The 26802-nt window shown below is 29.3% G+C and overlaps 1 pseudogene; it reads right to left on the bottom strand.

Annotated features, from left to right (window-relative positions):
• Window positions 1-9145: 9145 nt before the first annotated feature.
• LOC107006248 lies at window positions 9146-14076 on the bottom strand (annotated as a pseudogene).
• Between the last annotated feature and the right edge of the window lie 12726 nt (window positions 14077-26802).

Here is a 26802-nt window from a genome sequence, read left to right as displayed (position 1 = left end):
TCATTAGTGATAATTGTAGAGTATGCTGCTCAATCTCTCCAAAAACAATGTTACACTCGTATTGGACCCTCAAAAATTATACTCTTACTTTCAACTCTATTAAAGTCTCGAGTTCTCATGACAGAATGCGCATTGATATGAGAATTCAACTTTGCATTAGTTATGATAATGAAAATTTGGAGCAGTTTTATTGTTGTATGACAATAATGAAGGGATTAGTAGTCTTTGTTGCTATAAATGCACTGCATGTAATTTTGGTATGTGTGCAGTTTAAATAGGAAGCAAAAGCATCTGGTATATTAAGCAAATACATTTCCAAAATGGTGCCAAGTTTGCACATTACATTTTAGTGTGTATTGCTTCAACTACTAAACATTACTTCATATTATATCAATGTCCTTCCATTACAAGACCAAAATGAATGAACAAAAAGGTCCTTTCATTACAACACCAAAATGAAGAACAAAACGGAACCAACATCACAAAAGACACTAACAACTGAATTCACTTAACACTAACTGCTGATGCTGAAAGTAAACACTAACAATTGTTTCCGACAAATGACCTACTTTTATCTTCAAATTTTCCACAACTATGTTCAGATTCTCCATTTCAATCTTCAAATTCTCCACTTCAAACTTTGAATTATCCATTTCCATCTTGACATCTTTCAACAACAACTCTAAATTACGTAGCTACTTCAGGAAACACTTGCTCTTTCCATTCCCAATATCAACATGAAGAAAAATGCCATAAAGAATACTCAAAATCAGTTCATACGAAAACATACGAAATCAGTTTATAAGAAGAAATACGAAATCAGTTCATATGAAGAAATACCAAATCAGATCAATAGTAGGAATAAATTAGTATCACTTCATATACTTACATCGGGACGAGGACATCAGAAAAAATCTTCTTCCCAGATTAGATGTAATACTCGAAATTAGAGTTTTGACCATAAAATCACAAGATCATTTTCTTTGAGATGAATAACTATTTTGTGACGTTTTCTGAGAAGAAAATCAGTGGTAAACAGAAGAAAGTGTAGGAAATATGGAAGGAGAATACTATCTTTGGAGAATGCTCAAGTTTTATATAGGTTACTTAAGGTCACTTGAGATGATTACAATCATCAACTACATCACTATTTATACTATTCAAAATAGAAAACAAAAAGTTTTGTTCAATTAACTAGATACATGTATCACAAATTACTAGATACATATATTACAAAATTCTAAAAGACTTGTTCAGAAACTAAGAGACATTATTGAAATACTAAACATCAAGGTGTGAAGTGAATGCATTAATTCCAACACTCCCCCTTAATGCATTTCCTTGAAAACTCAAATGCCTTCTCGATGATGGCAAACTTTTCACTTGGAAGTGTATGGTGAAGATGTCAGCAAGTTGTTCTCGTGTCTGACAATAATTGCAATTGAATTTTGCTTTTCTCTTACATTATTGAATATCTCCTTTATGATTGAATTTAGTTTTGCAAATCCACTTTAGACTTACAACTTCTCTTTATTTGGGTATACTCACATACTCCCAGCATAATTTTTCTCAATCTTCCAATTATTTTCTGCCAAGGCTTTCTTCCAAACATCATGTTTTATTGCCTCCTCATACTTTCCTTTCTTAACACCGACGAAGTTGCATTTTTGATAAATGTCACTCAACATTTTTATTCTTCTTGGAAGTGGTTCTTCATCGTCTGAATATGAGATTTCTCCTCCTTGAGGGACATTTTCCTCTTCCTCGTCCTCTTCTTTCCCTTATATAAGTCAAAGTAGTCCTAGATTACACATGGTACATATGTTTATAGAATGGATACACGATCTGCCCATATGTTGTCAATTTGCTTCAATAGTCTATTCCATCATATATGTCATCTTTTCACATGTTCATGTATTCCCTTTATTGGTTATTACTCCCATTGTGTTAGACTATTATGTTGCTTCACAAAATGTCTACTTGGTTTATTGTAAATTTATATCTATGTACTTGCTAGGAATATGTATCCGTGCTTAAGTTGAATTTGTCCACATTCTTCCTTGGTTCCACATTGATGTATACCTTGTCTTTGATATTAGTTGGTGAGTATTTGGATATCATATAGAGTTCAAATCTCTTGGCTGAAAGTTATATGTCTTCACTTCGTATGTGCTTCAATTTGAGATGTGAAAAATGCGTGCAGACTCATAGAATAAGTATTATGTTGGTGTCACATTTGCTTCCCACGTCATTTTCAATATCGTTACTCCAAAATTTCCTCTAAATCATCAAGCTTATCATATCTCCTTCGTATTACTTGTTCTCCAAAATTACTCCCAAGGAAAGCCATGGAAGCTCCAAGAGTTCTGTTCTACAGCTTCACCATTAAAATATGAAGGAAACAAGTGTTTTTAAAGTACAAGCTGGTACAACATCTCCCATATTAAAAAATTTAAGTGAATAATCTGATTTAACATCAAGATAAGTTAGAAAGGACAACCTAAACCTTAAAGAGTCCAAGTCTTGGCAACTGAGGTTTCTGTCTAGCAAGAAATAATCTGAAAGGAAGTTGGTTAACTCATTGTGATATCCATTGTTGTGCACCTGTACATCTTAAGTAGGAGTAATACGAGATGGGTCACCTACGCATTTTCGTAGCATTGAGACATGAAATACCGGATGAACTGATGAAAGCTCTTGTGGTAGCTCTAACTCATAGGCTACTTGGCCGAATTTTCGGATAATCTTATATGGCCCTATATAGCGTGGACTCAACTTTCCCTTTTTACCAAACCTCATTACCCCTTTCGTCGGAGACATCTTCAAGAACACCCAATCCCTTATAAAAAATTCTAGTCCTCTCCTTCTAATATCTGCATATGATTTATGTCGACTATGAGTTGTTTCTAGCCGCTCCTGTAAGCTACTGCAATTTTCTCCCTCTTGTGCTTGAGTTAATTAGGACAGTTGGTATGTGTTAGTGAGTTTGAATGTTACTTTTACATGGTGAGTATTAGGGAGGATGTTCTGGTGATTAGTGCATGTTGGGACAACTATGGTGGGGAGTCCTCTTTAAATTAAGTTATGAGCTTGTTTGAGCACTTTAAAAGTAATGTTACTTGTTCAAGTGATGGTGATCAGAAACCATGATTTATATTGCCTCTATTACATTATTATGTTCAAAAATTGTTTTATGTATATTATGATAAGGGATGTGAATGGATGTGCGGGGAAGTTATGGAGACGTTAAAGGACTTAAATATTGCATGGAGTTTCAGGGAGGACCTGATACGAAGGTTGTACAGTATATAAACGTGATTAAAGGGATAGGGAAGGAAAGAAAACACTCACTAGATAGATTGCAACTTACTGCTTCGTTACTATTTGTGTGTGATCAAGTGGCTCAAATTGATTGATTAGCTACTTATACTAGTCTTACAACTTATTATATTGTAGATTAGTGATCTGAAGAGAAGGAGCTTAAATGATACGCTTTGAATTGTATAGCAAGGTATGTAAGGCTATTTGATTTCCTATATCTTTGGCATGAATCCAAAACTTGCATTACAAAAAGTAAGCTTTCTAAGTGCCCTTGGTAGTGACTGATCCATAGGTTTAGTTCCTACTCCCTATAGCATTGAAGTGAGTACTCTAATATGAGTTTGCTACTAAATGTGTGTGTTTATTCTATCAAGCGTTAGCATGCAAGGTTTAAACTTGTTTCATTCTCAAAGTATCCCTAGCACGTATTCCCTTATATAAGTCAAAATGATCCTAGATTACACATGGTACATATGTTTATATGATGGATATATGGTCTGCCCATATCTTGCAAACTTCCTTCAATTGTTTCTAAGTATGTCATCTTGTCAGATGTTCATATTTTCCCTTTCTTTGTTATTACTCCCATTGTGTTAGACTATAATGTTACCTCACAGGATCACTACTTGCTCCATTGTACATTTATATGTATGTACTTGCTAGGAATATTTATCTGTCCTTACGTTGTATTTGTCCATATTCTTCCTTGGTTCTACATTCATAAATACCTTGTCTTTAATATTAGTTGGTGAGTATTTGGCTATCATATAGAGTTCAAGTCTCTTGGCTAAAAGTTATATGTCTTCACTTCATATGTGCTTCCATTTGAGATTTCAAATTGTGTTGTATATGAAGCTTCTCATTAGTAATCCGCATAGTAGTTTACTTTCTCATCATAAATTACTTGTAAAGCATGTGTTTAGAAGGTGCTTGTCCGCCTCACCTAGGGATTTGACACATCTAAAGATATAATACAAGTATTATCTACCTTATTCTTAGTATGTATCTCAGAAAGGTTTAGCACCATGTCTTTTTGCTTGAGAAGCTTCAAACCATGAAAATTCAATTGACAAAATCTTTCGTGCCAAAGCCATGAAAAATCTACAACTTCCTTTTTGAATGTATTGTAATGATATTGTAAAGGAAATTTTCTTTTTATCATATCTACTTCAATAATAACTTGATTTGGCTCAATTTTATAATAAATCTTGCAATAGTTATCTCTAAACACAAGAAAATAACCATTTTCCATGAATTGACCAACTAAGCAAATTTTTTTTCAAGTCAGGAACATAAAGAACATCATGAATTTGCTTACCGTTCCCCTTTCGTGTTGATTGAAATGGTACCTTTACCTTTTTCATCAACTACAATTCCATTCATCATTCTCACTAGTAGTGATCCTATTATTAATTGAGAGGAAAACTTTTTCATCTCCAGTCATGTGATTGCCACAACCACTATCGACATACCATTCATTGCTTTTTGCTGAAAGATCACATTGAGAAGCAAAAAAAAAAAGACTGTCTTCCATTTCTTCGTCCTATTTTTTACAAAAGTTTGTTTACTCCTGTTACTTGTGTCGACAATCATTCTCAATATGGCGAAAGTTTTTGCAAAAGTTACACTGGGACTTGCCTTTGTACCAATATTTTTCTGCATTGTGATTAGTCCTTTTGCAAATTTTACAAAAAAGGCTGGTACTTTTCTCACCTTTTTCTTCAATCTTCTTAGAAGAATCAACATGATCCTGCTTGTTTTTTTTATGTAATTCTTCTTTTGTTTATTTTATGAGAAATTTTGAGGGCTTTTGCATCTTGACGATACTTAGCCTCAAGATATTTTATCTCTACTGCTGTAAAATTATCATCGTTGTTTGGCTCTTCAAAGCCATTTGCAACAACAGTCCACAAACCTTCAACTTTCAAATATGTTCTCATTCTTATCATCTAATATTCAAAATCAGTTCCACCAGAAAATGGAGTAAGAACAATTGAAGATTCAACACTTTCATTTGTTTTGGATGCCATATTTTTTCTTCACTTAACCCCAAATTAAGAACGAAACCTGCTCTGGTACCAATTTGTAGAAAATATGGAAGGAGAATACTATCTTTAGAGAATGCTCAAGTTTTAATAGTCTACTTAAGATCACTTGAGATGATTACAATCATCAACTATATCACTGTTTATACTATTCAAAATAGAAAATAAAAAGTCTTGCACAATTAACTAGATACATGTGTCACAAATTACTAAAACATGTATTACAAAATTTTAGAAGACTTCTTGAGAAACTAAGAGACATTATTGAAATACTAATCATCAAGTTATAAAGTGAATGCATTAATTCCAACAGTGATATGCTGGAAGAAAAGTGGGTAGAACGAAAGAGAGATGTCCTAGAAAAATCAACCTAAAATAAAAAATTCTTACCTTATGTTGGCAAAAATATGATTTGTTGAGAAATATCACCGTAGATAATTGAAGGAGAAGTTAATGGGTAAATTTGGGAGAAAATGTGAATGGGTATTACAGTTAATTGGGTTAGTTGGTACTGGTTATCCTAGAGGGGTCGGGTCATTGGGTTAAAAACAGGGAATAAGATTTTTTTAAAAAAAAATCGGGTAATTGGTTAAATTTGGATTAATTTTGGGGATTCCGTCTAATGTATGATAATTTGGTGAAGTTAGTAATGGGAGTGGTAAATTTAACTTCATTACAACGGCGAGGGTAAAGTCAAATCACAAACCAAAGTCGAGGGGCATCTTTTACCCTTTTTCCACAATAATATGATGAATTTCACTGATTTGAAAGGTAATTCACTGTCAAATTTTTTCTTCACCGTAAAAATAGCTAATAAACATTGAAAATGGATAAATTAATTAACAATAATTTTTTTGTTTTTAACTATAAATTTGAAGTCTTTCAACATAAATAAATAGAGACTCGAAATACGTATTGAACATCAAACGAAAATGAAAATAAAGTATATGTTGACAGAAAAAAATAGTTATCTATGGCGTGACGTAAGGGCAGTTGCAAATAGGGGTTTGTCATAATATGAACCATTTTTGTTATGTTTCATTATTTTGAATATTTTCTGGCCTCTTTCGATGCTTGCGTTTGTTGTAAAACTGTAATCATGATTTTTGGCTTTTTGTATTTTTATTTTCTTTTTGACTTTTTTCTCTTAGTACCATATTTTACTTCTTTTTTGAAAAATATTCCAGATACATAAGTGAGATATGTATTTGAGAGGGGATATGACATTGGATATATAGGAGAGAGATGTACCGAGAGGTGAGGAATGTATTAAAAAGGGATAGGTTTCAGATACACAGGGAATGGATGTATCCGAGAGAGAATTTTTTATTATTATTTTTAAATGGTAGGGAATCTTAGGGATTATGATAAAAATAAAATGTGCATTTGGGTAGTTTTTCCTATATATTATTAACCAAATATTTAGATATAATATTTATTATAAAATAAATATTTATTCAATTTTAATAGATTATATATTTGTTTATGATGTCTGTTTATTATATAGTATTGATTTAGTGTTATTATTGTTACCATGCCATTTTTTTTCATTGTTTCTATTATTTGTTTTAAATTACTTTAATTGAATTAAGTCTACTGAAAATAGTTTTTTTTCTTCTCAAATTAAAACAGAAATAAACTTTTCATACATATCTAATATCATTTTTTCACACTCTATTTATAATTTAATATATTATTATCGATCTTTTCATTGTATGTGAATTCTCTATTTTTGAAGAAAAAAATAGGTTCAAAAATATCTTTAATATATTCAAAAAGACTTTATTCTTAATGGTCATCCTTTTAACAAAGGATAAAATCGATCCAAACAAACTCCAATTGATTTAACTCAGCTTCTTAATGATCATCCTTTAACAATATAACGGTTAGTCCTTAAAAATCCATCCCCACCAAGTAATAAATTCAAACAAAATGAGTCTTATTTTCGTATGTACCAATAAATCAACACCATCTATTAAACTATAAATAAAGTTTCATAATATGTTTTAAGGAAGGACATTTTACCATAAAAACAATCAAGATCCAATATATAGAAAAAGAGCTATTTTAATCCATAACCGAAGCTAAAGACAGCTATGGTCTAACAGGTAAAATAAATCTCTGTCATTTTCAATACATTAGAGATCATATTTCAAATCAGTACAAGAGTATAATTTTTCTTTAGATTCACATGTAAATATAATTATGTGAACAAGTAATTGCAAAACAAAATAAAAAAGATAGTTAAGTTTTTGAAGCAGATGAATAATAGTCATTGAGCCAATTACAAGGAAAACAAAAAGGTTATTGCACGACTCACACTCCAATGCCAATAATTCCTAAGGAATGCAAGCAGAGGAGATAAGTTGAACCAACACCTTTACAATTTTAATAACTTATTTATAGGGATGAAAATCTCTTGAAATCAAGATATAAAACTAAAAACAAATCTGTAAAGGGTGATACAATATGAGAATTGTATTAAGAAATTAAGTGATGGCAAAACACACCCATATTTAATTACCTCGTAAGACATGTTATTAACGTCGAACCTCATGCCTCTATTTATATTATGCAACTCCACCACAAATATATCAATCATCATATAATCCTATTCAGTAGTACTAATGTTATACATCCTACTAAACAACCCCTTAAGCAAATAACCAATCCATAAGCTATACTTACATGCTAATTGTCAAAAAGAACTACTATCATTAGGCATTTGCTTTTGTTCATGTGTGATACGTACCGATATTTGGATTAATTAAGTGTTGGGACGGTAATTGAAACATCAATCTTAAACTTTTTAAATACTAACGAAATAAACAACTAATATAGTTGTCTTCATAGAACCACACGATGAGCAAGTAAGAAAAAAGGGGAAACGAATAAGTATAAAGATTTGGCTAATAAAAGATTAGTTTCATAATGATATACTTCAATTATAGATCATGCGAGTAAAAAGAGAATTCCTCTTTACATAACAAAATATAATAACTTTCTTAGCTTACCCTCTTCAGAAAACCTAAGGAACGTGATATTTTTTTTATCTCTTAGGGCTTGTTTGGTAGGGAGTGAGAATGAGTAATTTCAGTTTATTGCTTATTTCTATTATTTGGTAGGTAAGAATTTTTTTATGTCAAGACTATTTATAAATTATAATTTAGAAAAATGCTATAGAATGAGGGTCGAGAAATAGGAGCAGCTCAAAAAATTAATTATAAGCGCTTTAAAGTCGAATTAAATTTTATTATAATATGCCTTCAATTTTAGAAAAATCATAATTACAAATGTGATTCATGTTTTGCATCTCGTCATATTTGAATTTTAAGAAGTAAAAAAAAAGTACTCCTGCGTTATAATTTTTTTAAAATAAATAAGTTATTTTTTGTATTTATAAAAAGAGTTGGTGAGAGTTGGAAAATTAAAACTTTGGTTCTTGGAATTGATAAACATCCATCCATACCAAACACACCCTTAAAGCAAACACATAAACGAAGATTTTGATATTTAATTTATAAATATCATTGTAAGAAACTTTTCATAGTTTTCATTCATCCTATACGGAGACAGACGTTCATCATAAAATGCTAAAGAAAATAAAATAGTTTTTAGGACACAACTGTTCATTCTTTAACGGATGAACTATAAAGTAAATAGATAATGCGCGATACACAAAAGAAATACAAAAGTAAATAAAATAGCCTTTCCGACCGCAGTCGTTTATTCTCAATTGGATGAACTATATGGCCTTCACAGAAACAGCCGTCCATCCTCTAAAACCGGATAAACTTTAGTTTAAAACTAAACTGTTTATTTGGGGTTGTCAAGGACATTATCTCAATTGCAACTTGCTTAAACCTTTCTTCCACTATGAATGCTTTCGAGAATTGAGATATGCCACTTCCACCTTTTGCCTGAGTATACATCGATCAAACATGTTTTTAGAACTAAGCAGTAATAATATACTCACTAAATATATATGTAGACATGTTATCCATATGATCTTGTAAAAGTAGAAAAACTGTATATTTATTTTAAACACTTGACTCAGGTAAATCAATCTAAATAATTTACAAATGATGGTAAATAGCCCTGGCTTCTTAGGACAACAAATAAATACTAATATGTGCATCTCCACCACATACATTTAGTATCACTGGTGAACTCCATATCAAAAAACCTGTTGGAATAAGGGGACTAGCACAAGGATTAGTTGGTGTAATAGCTGTAGAATTACATATTGATCCTTGATCACCCACATACTTCTCCCAACTATTACCAACTTGTTGTGAATCCATCAACCTTATGCTATATTCTTCTAGCCTTTCTTGCTTTTGACTTTCAAGTTTTTTGAAAGTATTCTGCAGCATTAGGATGTGTTCACTGCTTCATAAACTTTTGTAGACTTATCGGTCTGCATATACAAAAACAAATATGAAATTAATTTATTTCTACTTCATATCGCGAAGTCGAGATTTTCACTAACTAAGGGAAAAGTAAACACACATGAAGAAATCAAGGAAATATCATATACGAATTAATTAGTTTCAAGTCATTTATAAGTGTCTAAAAAGATTCATTTAATAAGTACAAATTACAAAATAAGGCCATAATTATAAATTTATAATTTTTAAATCCTGTCTATCAAGCAACAGACAATAAAATTAATTGTAATAACTGATTTATACATAAAAAAATGTTATTGGTTGTAATTAATATGAAAAATGCAAGCTTTATCGGTAATAACAAGTGAAAATACATTACTACGAGTATAATGGTTCTTTATGGTTAATGATATACTTATTAAGTACTTTATACATATTAAGAAAATGTTCTTTTTGGCAAATTTAAATAATGATGAGAACTTGATATTCTTATGCTAGAACAGAAAATATGAATAAATTTTTGGATCTTTTTCAACTAAATGCGAAAAAATCAGAAGATCTATATTGTTTTATCCTTCACTTTTTTTGATAATCAAAACACATCTTATTATTATATTTTGAAACTAACATGTAGATATATACAAATTAGTAATAAGAGGAATGTGTATATTACCAAATAAATTTATTCCAATTTGATTGAGGTTCTACACATCTCTCTCTCTCTCTCTCTCTATATATATATATATATATATGTATGTATATATATATATATATGTATATATATACATATATATATATATATACATATATATATATATATATACATATATATATATATATATACATATATATATATATATATACATATATATATATATATATACATATATATATATATATATACATATATATATATATATATACATATATATATATATATATACATATATATATATATATATACATATATATATATATATATACATATATATATATATATATACATATATATATATATATATACATATATATATATATATATACATATATATATATATATATACATATATATATATATATATACATATATATATATATATATACATATATATATATATATATACATATATATATATATATATACATATATATATATATATATACATATATATATATATATATACATATATATATATATATATACATATATATATATATATATACATATATATATATATATATACATATATATATATATATATACATATATATATATATATATACATATATATATATATATATACATATATATATATATATATACATATATATATATATATATACATATATATATATATATATACATATATATATATATATATACATATATATATATATATATACATATATATATATATATATACATATATATATATATATATACATATATATATATATATATACATATATATATATATATATACATATATATATATATATATACATATATATATATATATATACATATATATATATATATATACATATATATATATATATATACATATATATATATATATATACATATATATATATATATATACATATATATATATATATATACATATATATATATATATATACATATATATATATATATATACATATATATATATATATATACATATATATATATATATATACATATATATATATATATATACATATATATATATATATATACATATATATATATATATATACATATATATATATATATATACATATATATATATATATATACATATATATATATATATATACATATATATATATATATATACATATATATATATATATATACATATATATATATATATATACATATATATATATATATATACATATATATATATATATATACATATATATATATATATATACATATATATATATATATATACATATATATATATATATATACATATATATATATATATATACATATATATATATATATATACATATATATATATATATATACATATATATATATATATATACATATATATATATATATATACATATATATATATATATATACATATATATATATATATATACATATATATATATATATATACATATATATATATATATATACATATATATATATATATATACATATATATATATATATATACATATATATATATATATATACATATATATATATATATATACATATATATATATATATATACATATATATATATATATATACATATATATATATATATATACATATATATATATATATATACATATATATATATATATATACATATATATATATATATATACATATATATATATATATATACATATATATATATATATATACATATATATATATATATATACATATATATATATATATATACATATATATATATATATATACATATATATATATATATATACATATATATATATATATATACATATATATATATATATATACATATATATATATATATATACATATATATATATATATATACATATATATATATATATATACATATATATATATATATATACATATATATATATATATATACATATATATATATATATATACATATATATATATATATATACATATATATATATATATATACATATATATATATATATATACATATATATATATATATATACATATATATATATATATATACATATATATATATATATATACATATATATATATATATATACATATATATATATATATATACATATATATATATATATATACATATATATATATATATATACATATATATATATATATATACATATATATATATATATATACATATATATATATATATATACATATATATATATATATATACATATATATATATATATATACATATATATATATATATATACATATATATATATATATATACATATATATATATATATATACATATATATATATATATATACATATATATATATATATATACATATATATATATATATATACATATATATATATATATATACATATATATATATATATATACATATATATATATATATATACATATATATATATATATATACATATATATATATATATATACATATATATATATATATATACATATATATATATATATATACATATATATATATATATATACATATATATATATATATATACATATATATATATATATATACATATATATATATATATATACATATATATATATATATATACATATATATATATATATATACATATATATATATATATATACATATATATATATATATATACATATATATATATATATATACATATATATATATATATATACATATATATATATATATATACATATATATATATATATATACATATATATATATATATATACATATATATATATATATATACATATATATATATATATATACATATATATATATATATATACATATATATATATATATATACATATATATATATATATATACATATATATATATATATATACATATATATATATATATATACATATATATATATATATATACATATATATATATATATACATATATATATATATATATACATATATATATATATATACATACATATATATATATATATATATGGAGAGAGAGAGAGAGAAAGAGAGAGAGAGAATCATATCTCCTTAATAAGCTTTTACAAGTTTTTATTTGATTAAAAAAAACCATGTCCATTTTTTGAATAATTCTTGATGAATTGATTATGATTATTAATTAAGGTTGCAGAAGACAATAAAATAAAAATAACAATTTTTTTTTAAATAATCACAAATTTATTGAATAATTTTCCTCGATAAGAAATCGAATAGTAAAAAACAAGGCATGTCATTGAAAGAATTTTTTACCTTAGCAGGGAGCGTAGGAACCAACGCATGAAGAGACTCGAACAGGGTTTGCATCTTCTTTATCCTTTCTTTCTCCGTCCATATGTGTATCTCATGTTCTGATTCTCTTTTAGCTTCGGCTCCATCAACATCAGAATTTGATTCAATCATTCCCTTACCATTCCTTTTTTGGTTTGGTGGACTTCTCTTCTTACCAACACCAGTTTTTGTTTCAACCACCTCATTAAAAGCTATTAGCGGCAAACAAGTATCAGACCTAGTCAAATCTGACAACTTGTCACCTTCAAACGTCTCTCCACTCCCCATTTGATTGTCATACAAGTTGAGATATGACCAGAAATAATTAGTTTCCATGGAAAATCATGATTATTCTCGCCGCTACCTTAAGTTACGCCTATATATAGAATTTTTTTTTGTAGGGGGCAAAGTGTAAAATGGAGAAATGAGAGATTAGATATGATGAGTATTGAATATGCAAAGAATATAGGGAAGGGTGGCAAAAGGAAAAAAAAAAGAGAAAAAATAAAAAGTAGGAATTAAAAAAAGGATAATTTGTTTGTAATGAATACAAAATAAATAAATAAATACAATCATAAGCCAAAATGCCGTTACTTGCTTCAAAACAAAAAACGGTAGCTAAAGTACTTTTGTTATAGAATTTGTTCTCACGCAATTGGGTCCCAATATATACTTACCACTACTAAAAACAATTAATCAAAATTAATTTCTTTAATTACAAATATTAAATTACAAACATAATCAAGTTATTATTCTCATCTACACGAACAGTGTAAGTTTTTTTCTCAATTAAAATAATAATAATTAAAATAATTTTATATAAATATAATTTACTTAAAGATTTTATTTTTAAAAAAATGAAAGTCTTGATCATTAAGTTATATAAATTATGTATGCCAAAATTGTAGTCTTATAATATAAGAGGTTACATGACTAGCGTTAATTAGATTTCAATAATAGCTTATTCATGTGATTATTAATGTCAATGAAATTTCTTAATAGTTGGATCCGATTATATACATTAGATTTGACACGTATTTTTACTCATTTATTCAAGTTGATCACACTAGAATTAGTAATTAAGCAAGTGTTTTCTAGTGAATAAAAGTTTTTATCATGGTATTACATTTCATTTAAAAAAAGATCATTTTATTTCAGCTTCTAGCTAGGATGTTAAAATGCCTCTAAATACTAATCATGACTTTCCCCTTATTAGAAGAAAAAAAGGAATTAGTTACGATATTAATTCTTTGCTAATCCTCCACTAGTTTGTAGCTAGCAAATCTTATTTTGATAATTCATTAATAAGAAGTATAACCGATAATTTTTAATTATTTATTTATAAAAGTTGTTTATTCTAGGAGTATCAAATGTAGGGTGGTGTGTTGACTGGTCTGATTCAATTTTAAAATTTATTGATTGGACCTACTGGTTGTTTATAGACATGTTAAATCATTGTAGAACCATTAAGATACTATCCATCGGTTATTGATTAATCGATTTAACCATTGAAATTTGATTTAGAAAATCATAAAAAATAACTTAGAAACAAGGTGACAAACTAAATAAATCATTTATATAAGTGGACAAATTGTGTCTTGCTCAAAAGCAAATATATTCACATTTTGGAATATCTGTGAGTTTAAAACAATCAGAAATATGTGCATGAAACAAAACTCTAAGCCAAACACTTTATATACTAAACGGTATAAATATATATATTTTAATTTACTAGGGGGTTATCAATTACTCGTTAAGAAAAGACATTAACTCGTTAAAAAGCAATACCTGATAGTAAAAAAATCAGAACTGTTACCAAAATCACCAAACAAATAACTTATTATGGATAAATCAATATTTTTTTTCGATTTGATTTTAAACTGTTGTAGTCAAATGAATGGGTTATATTAAATTTGGGCATATTCAATTGAATTGAGTTAAAAAAGAAACAGAGTCATGTTACTTGGATTGAAGTGGACTAAATTCCGAGTCATAGCCCATCTACCAATTTCTTATTATGTTTTATTTCTTTAATTTGTGTACTCTAATAAACTTTTTTCTTATATATGACTGTATATAATACATCAACAGTAACATATTAAATATAATTTTACATGGATCAATTTAGACATTATATTAGCCTAATCTTAAAATAGGTTAAATTAAACATATTAAAATAAATTTAATTAATAAAATAAACAGATCACTTAAACCGGTCTAAATATAAACAAATTAAAGAAATCAATGATTTTATATTATGAGCTTATTTTACTCACGTGCAAAAATTTAATCTCACTATAGTTGTTTATGTATTTTGTTTTTGACAGGTAGGACCATTATATTGTGACTAATGTTGACTATTTCATTATTATCAACACATAAACATGATTACATATTAAGAGAATCATTTCACATACTAAACTTGCCAAAAATAATTGGTGAAGATCCATTTCTACCAAGGACGCTTAATTCGGTAAATTATTTTGAGGAATGATGTTGTCTTTGCTGATTTCTTGAATCTAAATTTGTTAGTCTTGCATTGTGAGCAAGATTATTAGAAACTTGAAAATATTTCATGAAAATCAAAATCTAATCTAATTTCATAGATAAATATATATTTGAAAATAAAATTCTCAAAATCCATATATCTACTGTCTAATAGTTAATTAAAACACTAAGCCTTATGATCCCTTGGGAGATTAAGTATCTCAACTATTATGTATTTTATGATTTTGAAAAGGAGAAATAAATAGTATTTATATAGTTATGTGAGGAGAGCTTAACAGTTTGTTTCCTGAATTTCATGGGCAGTTAGCATTCATATATTATCAAATGTTGATATTACTACACATTTTAAAATTGTGATTCGGTTTTTCACCTTTTCTATTGGGACTGCATTCATCCCCTCCATCCCCCAATTCATAGTTTAACTTGACATATAAAATTTTAAAAATTACGTGATATTTTTAAATTTTGGAATCTTAAATTAAAAATGTATAGTCTTTTAAATCTTGCAACCCTATCAGGCTGTTGGAAATTGGAAAACTTAACAACATTTTAAACAATACATCATCTCTGAAATACCATACTTAATCTGAAACAGAAGAATTTTGTTTTTGTATTTCTTGTATAAAATAAATTTGGAACCTGGTTCTGTCACAACACACTTCAACCTTTGTTTAAGACATTTCTAATTTCTGGAGGGCAGCAAATTACTATGTTGTTCATTTTGTATTCCTGAGATACTTAAAACAAAACTTTGAAAAACTTGGTAATAAACAACAAACATTAAAGAGTATTTTCAAAAATAGAAAATATAAGACTAGCTAAGAAAATAGAATCACGAACTGATTAGGAAATAGAATCGCAAACTGAGTGTGTCCCCTTAAGGAAATTATTTCCCTCAAGTACCCGAGGTTAACAGAATATATTCTCCCAGGATAGAACGCTCTTACTCACCTGTGTATCGTTACCTAAACCCACGGTATCAACAAATTACTCAATGGTAGTAGAATACTCATTGAATACTAGATTTAGTAGTAGAAAAAGAAGTCTAGAAAAAATGGTTCAACTAAACTGAGAGGAAATCCCTCAATTTATAGAAAACAAAGGGTAGTGTTAAAAAATTCTTATTGTGCCTTACCGAAAATGTCATAAACCTTTGGGAAGTCACATGTTGTGCCTTATTGAAAAGGTCACAAACCTTTGGAAAAGTCACAATCTTTGGGAAAGATCACAATATTTCATAAAAGTCGCAATTTTTCATTAAAGTCACAACTCTTAATAAAAGTTGCAACTCTTCATTTTTCATTCATACCTTTTAAAACTCAACAATCCCCCGCATGAATGGGGAATGAATCCAAGAAAAATAAATGGAAAAGTATGTGTACTTTACAAGGAAAAATTTATTGCATCTGGATAAGTAGATTTTCCCATGGACTTTCCGTAGTGAACATATGTCGGATATACTCGGTCAATTGATAGATGCGATATCTTTGAACCGTCGAGCTTTGGTGTATACCTAGACAATCATATGTCACACAATTAATCCTTTACCGTTTATGATTCTTACGATTGTGTTCGTTTTAGTAATGAATACCTCCTGGTTTCATGAGTGTATAGAGAATAGACTTTTGACAATAATTCTCTTTGAAGCGGCTTATACTTCACACTCACATAGGTAATTTTTAATCGTGTTATCGCGTAGATACACTATTTGGTCAAATCAGTCAAACTTAGAATATCATGAAAAACATTAAGTTTGATTAACTCATTAACAAGCCTTAATGGTGCATCCTTGTTCCTGAGCATTGTCTTCATCATGACAATGGATTGAGTTTGTGGACAATGTTGAATTGTCTGTCACAACTTTATCCTACGCCGTAAACCCCATTCCTTTAGATGATGTTTAAACTTTCTCTCCAGTTAGGCCTTTTTGTAAGTGAATTCGTCACATTATCCTTTGAATTTACATAGCCTGTTTTGATAATTCAACTAGAGAATAATTTTCTAACATATCATGTCTATGTCTTATATGACGAGACTTTCCATTATACATCATGCTCCATGACCTACCTATTGCATCTTGACTATCAAAGTGTATGCATACTAATGTCAATCTTTTGGGGGCAAAAAAGAATATCTATCAAGAAATTTCGGTGTCTTTCAACTCATTTTTCAGCCTTATCTAGACCACCTAAATCAGAGATCATTGTAGAGCCAGAGATACATTCTTCTTGTTTTGGAAGATTTCCAAGATATTGTTCCTCTACCAAGAGTAAATGCATATCCACTTGTGGATTTTACTTCATTTGTCCAGTAATCTAGTAATCCAATACACATGGCTTTAATGTTTCTTAAATACTCCAAAACTTTTTTCATTGTCATCCAATGAGTTCAATTGGGATCACTCGTGAACCGACTCAATTCATTAATAACACATGATATATCTGATCAAGCACACTTCGTAATAGACATCATACTTCTTTATACTCTAGCACAATTAGACTTGACGATATTGAAATCCAAATATTTGAACTAGTCAAGTACCTTTTCAATGCAATGAGACTGTCATAATGCAAAACGTTATGGAGTTCTAAGGATTCTTATCCCGCATCAACAACTCCAACATTTTTCATATCAAACTTATTTTCTAGCATATATTTTGTAGCATTGATGTTACTAGTGTCTCAATTAATGATCAACATATCACCAATATATAAACAAATAATGACCTTGTGATTTTAATGTGAACACATTTATCACTTCCATCATTCTTAAATCCATTTGCTAACATAGTTTGGTCAAATTTCTTATCTCATTGTTTGGGTTCTTTTTTTAGTTCATAAATTGACTTAACAAGTTCTCACACTTTCTTTTCTTTACCATGAACCACAAAACTCTCGGGTTGTTTCATGTAAATTTCTTCTTCTAATTCTCTGTTTAAGAGATTTATTTTCACATTCATTTGTTGAATTTGGAGTTCATATACAACAGCTAACACAATTAACATCCAAATGAATGTAATTCTAGTTACTGCAAGTAAGTGTCAAAAAATCAAGACCTTGTTTTTGTCTAATGTCTTTTACAAAAAGTCTTGTTTTATATTTTTCAACAGTTCCATCAACTTTCATTTTCATTCTAAGTATTCACTTTGAACCCAAAGGTTTATTTAATGGAGGAAGATCAACCAACTTCCAATAGTATTACTCAACATTAAGTCAATCTTACTATAGACACCATTTATTCAAAAGGATGAGTCTACATAAGACACAAGAAATGGTACAAAATGATATTTGAAGGAAGTAGATGTCCTATTTTTTGTGACGAAAAGATGAAACCGAAAATCAAACAATAAAGAACACCAAGTTTAATGTGGAAAAACCCTTCAAACCGAAGGTAAACTCCACGGGATCGACAAGATCTGAATTGCTTCACTATACCAATAAGAGGGTTACAAATATTCTTCTAATGGCTACACAACAAGTGCCAAAAGAGAACAAACAATAGCTACACCAACAAAAGATAAATAGAAAGAAACACCACCCAAACCCAGCTTCTATTCGAGACCTAAAACAGGATCTTGCTGACCTCCGAATCCGATCTGCACCATTCAAATAAACCACCAAGATGTCTGGGACAATCAGTCCAAATTTCAGCCCGATCCAGCGGTTAGTTAATCGGGAAACACGATCTGAACGTTGCTGGTCGGAGAAAAAGACTGCAGCAAAAGAACCTTTTCTTTCTCTCTTTTTCTCTTGTTGAAAGCTCTCTCAAAAACCTCTTTTATGTTCTAATGTCTTTCAAAGACAATAACAATGAGCAATTAATTATTCTCTCAGAACCATCCTCTATTTATAGAGTTGTGCTTTTCCTTATAAAGCCAAAACCAACTACAAATAGGATTACTATTCCAATCCTTTTCCTAATAGAATTGGAAACCAAATAAAGAGAATAATTCAAATCCTTTTCCAAGTAGGATTAGGACATGGGCCTTTGGCTGGAACATGGGCAATAGCCCAACAAACTCCCCCTTCAGCCAAGGGGCCAAATGGACTTTAAGTGGAGGATCTCTTGACAGGCTTCCTGCCTGCCACACTTCTACAAAACTCATGATTGTCTACGATGAGTTCTTTCCACTTATCTCTATGAGTATCTAACATGACTTCATCATAACCTTCAGGTTCTCCCATATTAGTCAATAGAATATACTCATCATGAGAATAACGTGTTGAGCTTCGCTTCTCTCTAGTAGATCTTCTACAAGAGGTTTCTGGAGCATCCGCAGCGGTCATCCCAACATGAGTTGGTTGATTATCAACCACAACATCATCAGTAGGAACAAATATATGTTCTACACTCTCATCATTATCTTTATCATTACCTTGGGTTCCCTCATGTGCAAAAGATGTATAAATAATAGGAATTGGATCAACATCAACTAAGCTATCATCAGCATGAGAATCTAGTTTCTCAGTCTTGTCAATATCTTCAATAGTTTGATCTTCAAAGAACACAACATCACGACTTCTAATGAGTTTCTTATCAATTGGATCATAAAAGCGATATCCAAACTCATCTTGACCATAACCAATGAAGATACATTGCTTAGTTTTAACATCCAATTTCGACCTCTCATCTTTTGGAACATGCACACAAGCTTTACACCCAAACACTTTCAAGTGATCATAAGAAACATCCTTATCAAACCAAACTCTGTTTGGAACATCACCATCCAAAGCAACAACAGGAGATAGATTGATAACATAAGCAACAGTGTTAAGTGCTTCAGCCCAAAAAGAATTTGGAAGTTTAGCCTCTGAAAGCACACATCTAACTCTCTCAACTAAAGTTCTGTTCATCCTCTCTGCCAAACCATTTAATTGAGGAGTCTTTGGAGGAGTCTTCTGATGACGTATTCCTTGCGATTTGCAGTAGTTATCAAAGGGACCAATATACTCACCACCATTATCAGTGCGAATACATTTTAATTTCTTTCCCGTTTGTCTCTCAGATAAGGCTTGAAACTATTTAAACACATCAAGCACTTGATCTTTGGATTTTAAAGAATATACCCAAATCTTGCGAGAATGATCATTAATGAAAGTAGCAAAGTAAAGTGCACCACCTTTTGACTTCACTTTGAAAGGACCACACAAATCTGAGTATACTAGCTCCAATATCTCAGACTTTCTTGAAGGAGGATGACTGTGAAAAGAAACTCTTTTCTGTTTCCTTGCTAAGCAATGAACACATCTTTTCACCTTTGCTTGTTTCATACCAGCAAGCAAATTCTTCTTAGCCAAACATGGGATCCCCCTCTCGCTCATATGACTAAGCCTCTTGTGCCACAATTCTGATAAAGTCTCGCTCTCCACCAAATTTATAGAGTCACCAAGAATCGATCCTTGTGTCACGTTTAAATTTGGATGTTTTCTTCCTCGAGCTAAAATCAGTGAGCCTTTGGTGAGCTTCCATTGGCCATTGTACAAGTCATTATGATAGCCATCACCATCTAGTTGTCCTACAGAGATCAAATTTAAGGGAATGTCTGGAGCATGCTTGACATTATGAAGGACCAACGTTGAACCGGCATTGGTTTTCAAACAAACAGTGCCAACACCAAACACCTAACCTCACCAGCATTACCCATCTTTAACACCTCAGAGTTAACAAAAGTATAAGATGACAAGAAGTCTTTTCTTGGTGTGACATGTGATGTAGCTCCAGAATCTACTATCCAACTTGTATCTTGAGATACAAAATTGATGACGTCTTTATCACAAGCGAAGAGAAGGTCATCTTGGACAACAACAACGACATTATTTTCGTTGTTTTCTTCCTTCTTCCCTTCTTTAAGATCTTGCTTCAATTGTTTACAAAATCTTTTAATATGTCCTTTGTTTCCACAATGATAACATTTAATATTTGGATTCTTGAATTTTGACTTGCTTCTGCTTTTACCTCTACTCATCGGATCTCTTGTCTTATGTCTCCCTCGATCTTCTGTATATAGAACATCTGAATGTGAAGATGTGTCTTGAGATTTTCTTCTTGCCTCTTCATTCAACACACCACTCTTTGCATATTCTATAGTCACCTTTCCACCTGTGGAAGAATTTGTTAAAGAAACACGAAGAGTTTCCCAAGAATCCGGTAGAGTATTAAGAAGCCAAAGTCCTTGTATTTCATCATCAAAATTCACACCCATTCCTGATAGCTGATCAAGAATACCCTGAAAATCATTTATATGATCAAGAATAGGACTACCCTCCTTGTATTTAAAGGTCATCAATTGCTTTAACAAGAATAACTTGTTATTGCCAGTTTTTGAAGCGTAAAGCGTCTCCAACTTTTCCCACAATGTTCTAGCATGTGTCTCATTCACAATATGGTTGCGAACATTATCTTCAACCCATTGTCTTATATATCCACATACTTGTTGGTGCTCAAATTCCCAATTTTCATCGGTCACATTCTCGGGTTTATGAGCAGAGAAAATCGGAAGATGCATCTTCTTCACGAACAATAGATCTTTCATCTTGCTTTTCCATATGTTGTAGTTTCTTCCGTTTAGACATACCATCTTGCTCATATTCCCCTCCATATAGATAACCTTAGCTCTGATACCAATTGTTGTGACGAAAAGATGAAACCGAAAACTAACAATAAAGAACACCAAGTTTAACGTGGAAAAACCCTTCAAACCGAAGGTAAACACCACGGGATCGACAAGATCCGAATTTTTTCACTATACCAATAAGAGGGTTACAAATATTCTTCTAATGGCTACACAACAAGTGCCAAAGGAGAACAAACAATAGCTACACCAACAAAAGATAAATAGAAAGAAACACCACCCAAAGCCAGCTTCTATTCGGGACCTAAAACAGGATCTTGCTGACCTCCAAATCCGATCTCCACCGTTCAAATCAACCACTAAGATGTTAGGGAAACTCAGTCCAAATTTCAGCCCGATCCAACGGTTAGTTAATCGGGAAACACGATCTGAACGTTGCTGGTCGAAGAAAAAGACTGCAGCAAAAGAACCTTTTCTTTCTCTCTTTTTCTCTTGTTGAAAGCTCTCTCAAAAACCTCTCTTATGTTCTAATGTCTTTCAAAGACAATACCAATGAGCAATTAATTATTCTCTCAGAATCATCCTCTATTTATAGAGTTGTGCTTTTTCTTATAAAGCCAAAACCAACTACAAATAGGATTACTATTCCAATCCTTTTCCTAATAGAATTGGAAACCAAATAAAGAGAATAATTCCAATCCTTTTCCAAGTAGGATTAGGCCATGGGCCTTTGGCTTGAACATGGGCAATAGCCCAACACTATTGACAATTACTACGCCTATGAATCTCTTTATTAAGTACATTCTCTTTTTGTTCTTTCCAAGGTCGTTTAGACCTTTCACTAAACTACTCAAGTCTAATTAACATTCCACATTCTTAGATCCAATTTCAATCCGTTTAGGAATATGAACTTGGACTTTGGTTAGATACCCCCACACTTTGAAACATTTCATGTTGGATTTCCTTCCTTTCCCTTTCTCATATGGAATAGATTGTGTCCTGAACAAACAAAGTTGCTTTATTTTTGAAAAGAAAACTTTTTGTTGTTCCCTTTTTAAATAAGGATAGTTCCTCCACACAAGTTTTGTGGTAAACTTGAACTTATAAGGAATTCCCCATTATTTCGTTTAAAGTTTGGTTTTTTTCCACATTAGATTGAGGTGAATAGGGCAACAGTTTGATGGGTGATTCCACTTTCCAAACATATTCATGCAAAATGAGATTTATACTTTCCATTTTATACCCAGCTCAACCGTCATTCTTGGACGAATGATCTCAAGGTGAAGATATTGTAACACCCCAGAATTTTTTTTGAACCAAGATTTGAACCGTTATTCCTAGTGACTAAGATTTTTTTGCAAGGGATTTAAAATTTCTTGAGTGGTAAGCTCACTAGATGTAGCACCTTAAGTTCCAAGAAGAACCAAAGAGAAAAGTACTCAAGTCAACTTTAACTGGCCATAACATTAAGTACGGAATGAGTTATAGATCCATAAGATATGGAATTAAAGCCCTTCGATTCCTCTTTCCAACGCCACTGAGTTTGCTTAATTCCGAGCTCTGAGTAAAATGTTATGATTAATTTACTAAGACGCGCAAACCTGGCAGCAGCTCCGCAGTACGGAGCCAATACGGATTCACTGCCCGATAAAAAATAGTTCCGACTCCCCACTCATTTTAATTATTTCTTTAGGGATATTTTAGTCTTTAAAACCCATAGAAAGCCATCTAAATTTCACTAAACGTGTAGAAAATCAGTTTTCTTAAATCAAAATCCTGTCATCCACTCCCAAATTCTATGCTTAAGAAAATCAAGAAATGTTAAGTCTAGGTCTATGTTCCCATATTTTGCTCCAAGTTATTCAAGATGATGGTTCTTTCAGGTACGTAAGCTTTCATAGAGTTGAGTTTGTTCACCCACACGCCAATCATGTTAGTTTAAGATTTACATTCGTTCTAAAGTTGAAGCTTTGATGTTTTTGATATGTATTCTTGAAGTCGCTTTTATTCTTGAAATGGGATGAGAGTGAGGAGTTCTTGAGGGTATTGTGTCAATTTATAGAGTTCTTAGAGTTATATTCTAGTGTACATTGTTGGGTATCTGAATCTAAAGAGAGATTGAGCCATAAAAATCGAATTTAGACAAATTGGGTTAGAAAATGAATAAGGAAAAAGTCGAGTGTGATATGGCACGCAAGTCCACGTCGCTGACTTGCTCCCCCTATGTGTAAAAGTTTTCTCCGCGACACGATTAGGAAGCGGACTCCTCCGTCTCAAAATTTAATTTCACGAGTAATTGTTTATATGATTTCGCGTCGCGGACTTGTTCCAAGACGGTGATTTCGTGACTTTTTCTCATATTTAGCTATCTAAAAATACTATTAAACATCACGAGATCTTTCCTACCACGAATCACAACATTGAATTCATAAATCATATTCCAGGTAGAGTTAAGAGTTAAGTTTTGAGAATTTATTAGAACATTCTAAGAGTGTCCCTTTTTAGCCTTTTTGAGGAGTTTTCTAAAACTTCTAATAATTTGTTTCAAGGATCGAGTAAGTGAGTAAGAGTATCTGTAAAACAATTTCATGATTCTACCTTGTTATCACGAGATCTTTCACATGACGAACGATAACTCTTGAATTCATAATTCACATTCAAGAGAGATAAAGAGTAGAGTTCAAGAAAGTATTTGGGTACAATCGTGAATCCTTGAGATCAACTATTGATTTGAGCTAAGATTCGAGGAAGCAAGTAAGAGAATGAGAAGAGTTGTATACATGAGTTCCAAATATTTATGTAGACCTTTGAGTCGAGTCGTTCATGCCTATAAATTCTGCATGGACTCCATAAATTTGAGTAACACAGAAAGGAGTAGTATCTTCAAGTTCTAAATCTTGAGTATTGAGTTCCTTATCCCCTTTGAGATTATAATTCTAATCATGGGACTAACACATGCTCCCATGAATCTCATAAGTTAACTACTTCATGCCCATAATTCCCATCCATGCTATAAGTCGAACAATCTTGAGATAAGAAGTGTCTTTGGGTCCTTGAGTTGAGTAGTTCATGCTCATAATTATGCATTAACCCTCTATAACTACTTCATGCCCATAATTCCCATCCATGCTATAAGTCGAACAATCTTGAGATAAGAAGTGTCTTTGGGTCCTTGAGTTGAGTAGTTCATGCTCATAATTATGCATTAACCCTCTAAGTGGAACATCATGAAATCATCCATAAACATGCGATCACGAACCTTGCATCCATAGTTTAATTCAAGCAAAGCTAAGATCAAAGTCAAGAGAAGTTAAGAGTCATGTCTAGAAGTTAAGAGCAAGTCAAGTGAAGTTACCAACGTTTTGAAGGGTCTTTTACAGATGTTTTAACTTTGTTTTAATAATAAAAGTTTCAAGTTAAGCTAAGAGTAAAAAGTTGATTTCACCTCTCAAAAAGCTATAGGGAACTAATTATTACTAAATAATTTATAAATGTTCACATTTAAGATAACAGAAAACTGAGATTATCGAAAGAGTTTTGAGCAAGAAAATGGAACAACGATTCCAAGAGAGCTTTTAAGCTAAGTATTAAGTAATTATCTCAATCCAAAGAAAGAAGTTTGTTTTAAAAACATATGAGTTATTTATATTTTGGGAGTAGTATTGAGCACCAATACAGGGATGCAAGTTCATATTAACTCAAGTCTCGATAAAACCATGTAGCCATTATGGGTAGTAAATGATCATTCTTTTTAGATGACTCCTTAAGTTATTCTAGTGGATCCACAAAGTCAAGTTAGATCTTATACTAATGACAAGGTATATGATGGCTGTAACACCCCGTAGCCAAAACAGAACAAAAATAAGCTTTTCTAAAAATCTGCAGGTGCAGTGGACAGTTTCAATCGACGAACCGTAGCCTAACCCACGGCCTGTCCTGCACATACGTCGATTGAGTAAGAACCCCCCCCCCCCCCCAAAAAA

Source organism: Solanum pennellii, chromosome 12 (assembly GCF_001406875.1).
Source record: "Solanum pennellii chromosome 12, SPENNV200".
NCBI lineage: Eukaryota > Viridiplantae > Streptophyta > Magnoliopsida > Solanales > Solanaceae > Solanum > Solanum pennellii.
This window is presented reverse-complemented; position numbering and strand designations above follow the sequence as displayed.